We start from the raw sequence: 6,083 nt of genomic DNA on the forward strand, positions 1-6,083 counted from the left end.
AGACTTCTATTTTGCCTTTATAAAATGTTTTGGACTTGGACTACTGTTTTACTCTAATTGTTCTATTTCTTATGTTATGAAAGCTAAGTGGCTTGTATGGAGTCCTTTGAGGTTCTATATGCCACGTTACATCTAGAGGGTACCCCTGGGTCGTGACAAAGAAGACACTAACTTCAATTGGAGATTTATAACTTGAAAATTGGAGAATTTAGGAACCTTGTGGAGGAAAGAACTCTATAGGTGAAAATTATCATACCTTAATGCCAAAAACTTGAAATTAATCGAGGACTAGGAGACTTGATCTTGAAACCCTAGCTTTCTTCTTAGCCTCTTGGCAGGAGGTTCCTTCGTTTTGTTTCAATAGAAGCTTCTACTTGTTGAAGCTTTGTTTCCCCTAGTGATCTGTTGCGTGAGCAACCCGACTGAAAACAACCTTGGCCTCTTGGTAGGAGGTTCGATGTCCCCCTCATTTTTGGTCGGCCGCAGTACGTCACCTAACCAGAACTGCCCTCTGCAGCCCTATCTTCAGCAGCTCCTCAATCTTTCATTTCGAAAATAAAACTTGGATGTCACGAGACTTTCTCACAACTTCGTTCCTTGCATTTTTTCCATCTTTAGTTGTTTGTCGTGAGCGGGTCTGTCGTCCTCCTCATTAAAGTCCTCCTAGAATACAGAGCATTTCATCGAAATACATCCTGCCTTTGTTCATATTCCTGCGCAGTTAAGAGAAAAAATGTCCCCAAGGCAACCACTTGCATCTTTCTTGGATATGCTCAGTCCGGGTATTTATATGCTATGACGTGAAATCCAAGAGAGTCGATATGATGGGTTACGAAGATATACAGGAAAAGAGAAGCTCTGGAATACCTTTCACCTTCAGTTAATCAGGGCTTAGGCCCGGCGGCCCTTTCATTTCTGAATGAAGCCTTAGAGACGAACTATAGAAGGAGACAACCTGAACCAAGCACACTAAAAGTGTGCCCACTCTACAGTCTTTTGAACAACCAAGCTGACATAAGGATTCTAGCTCGCTCCGACTTAGAGCAGATGGAGATTCTCGGACAGGGAAAAGCGGCACTCGATATCTATTAAACATGACCAAGAACAAAGCCATACCATGCCCTCGGGAGAAAGTAGTGATGATTTCCATGAATGCTGCCTTCGAGGACGTGTACAAGAAGGTCTTTGTCGATTCATGTCAACATGGTGCATCTCTTAGTAGAGGGGCGTGAAAAGTAGAGACTTTGACCGTAGGGATCAATTGATAGACATTTGTCACTTTTGGGGAATTTTGGAGAATGAATTAAATTTGGTGTTTTGGGGGTTAAAAATCATTATATAGGGCTGTGGGTAAATGGTAAAATGATATAGTATTAGGTTGGAATAATTAGAAAAAGACCCAAAAGCCCCTTCTTAAAATAATTGCCGACCTCACCAACTGATAGACCTATGGTTCGTTGGCCACACCATAGACCGTTCTGGTCGGCTGTGGGTTGGATCAGAGACCATCAATTTTGGACCCCCATCGACGGGACCCATGTACTGTCTGTGGGTCCACTTACGGACCGTACATCCCATAGTAGGTCCCATATTTTAATCTTAAAATCTCACTAAGTCGGGGACTCACCTATGAGACCTACCTATGACTCGTACATTGAATGATGAACCGTCCTGGTGAACCATATGAAAAAATTGAAACCTTGACATTTTCGGAAAACTTGGACTGGCCAACCACCGGCCTACCTACGGTCCGTGGTCTGACCTACGAACCGTTGGTGGCTCCGTCTATATTGGCACCAAAATTTTGGAAAAACTAAAATTTTCGTCTTTTTGAATTTGAGGTGTTATAGTAGCACCCCTATCGAATTATCCTCTACCTTAACCCCTTCGCTGGAGACGTTGAATCTCTAGCTAGAGCAACTGAGTAAGTACACTAGGTCCTTAGTGAGTTTGTAAAGGAAAATGCTGAATCATATGACCTGGATCCCCATATCCAAAACAAAACCTTGGTGTGGATGGCTGAGCTACTATGGCCACCTCGGCCGACAGACCAGATGAGCTACTATATCCCCCTTGCCAAAACCATAGGACCCTCAGGACATCTTCCCACTCTCGGTTGCTGGCATGGATGCATAAACATGCCCGTGATGCTGGAAAAAGCTACCACCTCTATGTTAAACTATGCCTCTAGATGAGATGCCTAAAAACTAACTAGAAGAACGGGCCCTCTTGGCGTCCCTTAACTCCTCTTTAACTACCAACTTCATTGCAACTTTAATCCGTAAGTTAACCTCATTCTAATTGGCCTAAATCCATGAATGTGCAGCAGTAAAATAGAGCAAAACACAATACCCACTATATTAAATAAACACCCAACCCTATATTTTCACCCCTAGACTTGGGGTTTTAGCCACCCATCACAAAAACTAAAATAATTATACCTATCATGATAGTAGTCGTGGATGTGATGAAATTAAGCAATATAATCAACACTCACTTTGATTTCAACTTTCAATTGTTAATTGCAAAAGTAAAATTGATAACTCCAGAATTAAAGATGTTCTTCATTGGGGAAATATCTCATACACAAAATCTCTCAAAATATTCTCTCTAAAGGCTCTGAAAATTCACTACTCAAAAATCTCTTTTTATCTCCTCTGGACTATTTATAATTTCCCAAAATTTGGCCCAAAATTTACTACGTGACCAGCTCGGATCCCTTTTTTCTTTCAACTACTCCATTTTTCTAAGGTATTCTAGGAGCAGAGAAATTGTGGTCTATACCACTTGTTGAAAAGTATTCTAAGAATCTTGCATTTTCAAATTATGTTCCATTGTTAGACCTTATGGAAATTAAGGAGGTTCCGTCAAAAAACAATAGTTAAAAAAAGAGACCTGATGTGAAACTCTAGCTTCTTCTTTCTTGAGCTTGAGAGAAAATTGGGTAGGATGAACTTGGTTGGGATTACGGATTTAGGAGAATTAATTTTGAGTGGGTAGTTTTGGGACTTGAAAGGTAGTTATAGGGCTTAGGAATAGGGTCAAAATGACATAGTTTAGGTATTAAATGCATAGGAAAAGACCTAAATACCCTTAGGGGTCGTTTGGTAGAGTGTATGAAAATAATGTTTTGAAAAACTGTCGGAGGGACACTATGGACATATGTGCTTTATCCATTTATGATTCTTCTTTCTTGTAATGATTAAACATTTGTGCTTTATCTACATTTATGATTCTTCTTGCTTGTAATAATAGTTCTTGAAAATTGTTGTATTATAAAGTACCAACAAAATTAAAGACTTTATTAGTAGAATTAAAAGACCTTTTGAATAACAAACTCATTTTAGATGTTTCTACACGTTATGATAATTACAATAGTAATTATGACGATAATAAAAAAAATAATGAGAGGTGATGCACTGGCTCTTCTACTATTTCATTCTCATAAATCGTTAAATTAGTAGCTTCATCAACAATATTTATGATTGAGTTCAAGACAACATATTTTTTTCCACTAATAAATATGGGGTATGAATCCCTTGTTACATATTCTTTATTTTTATTGATGGGATGGGTCAACGGTGTGATTCCCCTAATATTGATTGTTTGCAAAATATAAAAAGTATCGAGTTCAACTATGAATAGATGATGTACTTTTGTTATATTATAGTATACCAAATCAATTATATTCGATCATATAGAAGTTTGTACTTTGTTATCATTATTATTTAGTTTTTTAGAGTTTTATGCCAAACATTGTCTCTAGTAATTGGCGTACTAAAGATAGTGACATCCCATTGCTCTCAAATTTTGAGTCTGCCTCTGATTATCGTCAGTGATTATAGTCACATTCATTTCTCAATTCTTTCTTTCGTTTTCAAATAAAGTAAAAAATTCTTTCGTAAAAAAAAGCACAACACTCTTTATATACTCATCTATGTTTTCATAGAGAATGGTAGAAAATATGAAGCTTTATATACACGTGAAGGGATTTACTAAGCTCAATAAATTGAGTATTATGTACTCATTTCGTTCACTTTTATTTTTCATCATATAAAAATATTTTTTTACTTTTATTTGTTTAAAGCATAAAAGAGAAAGGCAATTTTTTTTTAAATTTTATCCTTAACATTAACTATTCATTTTTCCAAATCATTTTTAAGTCTATTAAACCTATATATAAATTAAAATGGATATTATAGTAAATATTCACATCGTTTATATTTTTCTTAAAAGAGGGCAAAGTTTATCAGGGATAATTCAAAGTAATGGAGGAAGTAACAGTTAAGTTGAATTATTTTTTGTTGTTGTTTGAATTAGATTTTCTTGGTTATAAAAGAATAGTGATACAATGAACCCCCAACAGATCATCTTGAAATTAATATGAATTTTACTATCTCGCTAACTATTCTGACACACTCAAGCTAATAGCACTCTCTAGATAAATAAAATTAGTGAATCAGAGTAATTATTACTAATAGAAAGGCATGAAAAATGTGAAGTGGTGAGCTCACATAAAGTGTATGTCTAAGCATTCACATGAATAGTTAGTGTATTATTCATGTGTATCTGTTATAAAAGCCCAAAATTGAAGAAGAAACTCAATCCTAAAAATCATGACAACTTCTCCTCCCAAATATTTACAAGAGGATAACCTAAGTGAAGAGTGTAAGAAATTGCTCTCTATCCTACCAAAAGAAAAGGGATGGGTTGGATCATACATCTACAATTATCAAGGTTTTTGGACACCACCAAAATTTCTTCAAGGTGTGATTTCCTTTCAACAACAATTTCAAGCTCAAGATAGTGATATCATTCTTGTTACAACTCCAAAATCAGGAACTACTTGGTTAAAATCACTTTTATTCGCTCTGATGAATCGAGTGAAACATCCTATTTTTGAACCTAATCACCCTTTACTTGTCAAGAACCCTCATGTTCTTGTTCCATTCTTGGAGAATACACTCTATATTGATGGTTGAGTCCCTAATTTTTCAACCTTCACTTCACCTAGACTCTTGGCAACTCATGTGCCCTTTGCTTCAGTGCCAAAATCAGTTCAGGATTCAAAAACCAAACTTGTTTACTTATGTAGGAATCCTAGGGACACTTTTATTTCCATGTGGCATTTTGCAAACAATTTAATAGTTCATCACAAAGTTACCAATTCTATTGAAGAAATGTTTGATCTTTTTTGTGAGGGGGCGAGCCTTTATGGTCCATTTTGGAATCATGTGTTGGATTATTGGAAACAAAGCATAGAAAACCCTAAAAAAGTAATTTTTTTAATGTATGAAGAAATTACAAAGAAACCAAAAATTGAGCTTAAACGCTTGGCTGAATTCTTGGAATGTCCCTTTTCCATAGAGGAAGGAAATTCTGGAGTGGTGGATGAGATATTAAAAATGTGTAGCTTTGAGAATTTGAGCAATTTGGAGGTGAATACCAATGGAAAGTTTTCAACTGGAGAGGAATATAAATTGTTCTTAGAGGAGAAATTGGAGATTGGAAGAATTACTTTACTATAGAGATGAGTGATAAACTCAATCATATCATTGAAGAAAAGTTTCAAGGATCTGGATTAAAGTTTTCATATGTTTCATGAGGCATAAATATGCTATAATTTCAATTTAATGCAATTATTTATTATGAAAATCAGTGTTGAAGTAGTTGTGTTTAAGAGTAATGTAACAAGAGCAAACTACATAAGTTCTATTGTTGTAATACTATTTTAATGGTTCATTACTCAAATTTATTGCAAATTTTTGGTATTAAATTCATAATTCTTTATTTTCTCACAAGAAGTCATGTTTTTGTTAGTACTACAGTAGTGTTAATGAGGTTGGAGGCATTTTTTTTTCTTTTTGATTTTGGGATTATTCAAGTCCATAAGTATTGCTATAAATGTCAAATAAAAAATTAAAGGCTCAAACTTTATATATAATTCATCAAAATGATTTAGAGTGACATACTAATGGAAGAGTGGCTCTTCTGTGACAAAAATATATCAATTTATTACGTAATTTCTAATAATTGAATGACTATTTTAAGTAACAAAATCATTTTAGGTGCTCCTACGTGAG

The 6,083-nt window shown here is 35.2% G+C and overlaps 1 pseudogene; it reads left to right on the forward strand.

The window, feature by feature from the left end:
* Nucleotides 1–4,616: 4,616 nt before the first annotated feature.
* Nucleotides 4,617–5,674, forward strand: LOC125863129 (cytosolic sulfotransferase 12-like; annotated as a pseudogene).
* Nucleotides 5,675–6,083: the final 409 nt, after the last annotated feature.

This window comes from Solanum stenotomum, chromosome 4, assembly GCF_019186545.1.
Source record: "Solanum stenotomum isolate F172 chromosome 4, ASM1918654v1, whole genome shotgun sequence".
Taxonomy (NCBI): Eukaryota; Viridiplantae; Streptophyta; class Magnoliopsida; order Solanales; family Solanaceae; genus Solanum; species Solanum stenotomum.